Genomic DNA, 1,002 nt, shown 5'->3' on the forward strand with positions numbered 1-1,002 from the left:
GAGGTGTGATCAAAAAGAAACGAGAATTGTAATTTTCTTCAAAAAGTATTAATTTATTCATCAATTTTTATACTGTCTCCTTCAAAGTAGTTTCCCTATAATACAATACACTTCTGCCAATGTTGTTTCCAGCTTGCAAAGCACTGTTGAAACGCCTCTTTAGGTATTGCCTTCAGCTCGGCCAGCGATTTTTTCTTTATTTCCTCTATCGTTGAAAAACGTCGTTTAGGGGTCCTCTTGAGTTTAGGGAATAGGAAAAAGTCACAAGGGGCCATTTCTGGAGAATAGGGAGGCGCGGCATCACAGTGGTTTTGTGTTTCGCCAAAAACTGCGTGATAATTAATGCGATGTGTGCCGGTGCATTGTTATGGTATAAAATCCATGAGTTTTCTTCCCATAATTCAGGTTGTTTTTTTTAGATAGATTCATGTAAATTGCGCATAACTGAGTAATACTCTTTATTAACTGTGCGACCTGTCGGTAGAAATCAAAGTACACAACTCCATTGTAGTCAAAGAAAAGGGCAAGAAGAACCTTATTCATGTTTGACTTCACTTGACGCGCTTTTTTCGGTCTCGGCTCTTCAGAACACTTCCATTGTGATGATTGAGCCTTTGCTTCGACGTCATAGCCGTACACCCACGTTTCGTCACCAGTCATAACGCGTTGGAGTAATTCTCGTTGGGCCATTAGTTTTTAACACAAAATTTTTAATAAATTTCTTGTTCCGTCATGTCGCCATATATCAAGATCGCAGAATACTCTCAAGAGCGTCTTACTTAATGGCTCACCGAAAACAAACTGAGGATCGCACCAGTCTGAAACTTGGTGCGTACTTCACTGACAGTACTAACAACTTGAAAAAAAAAACATTTAACCAAATCCATACACTACAATGTGCGCAATTCAAAAATTCTCGTTTCTTTTTGATCACACCTCGTATAGCTAGCGATGGGCAATATTTCGAATAAAATATTTTTTATCATTTTCATGCAATAAACG

Source organism: Trachymyrmex cornetzi, unplaced genomic scaffold, assembly GCF_001594075.2.
Source record: "Trachymyrmex cornetzi isolate Tcor2-1 unplaced genomic scaffold, Tcor1.1 scaffold208, whole genome shotgun sequence".
Lineage (NCBI taxonomy): Eukaryota > Metazoa > Arthropoda > Insecta > Hymenoptera > Formicidae > Trachymyrmex > Trachymyrmex cornetzi.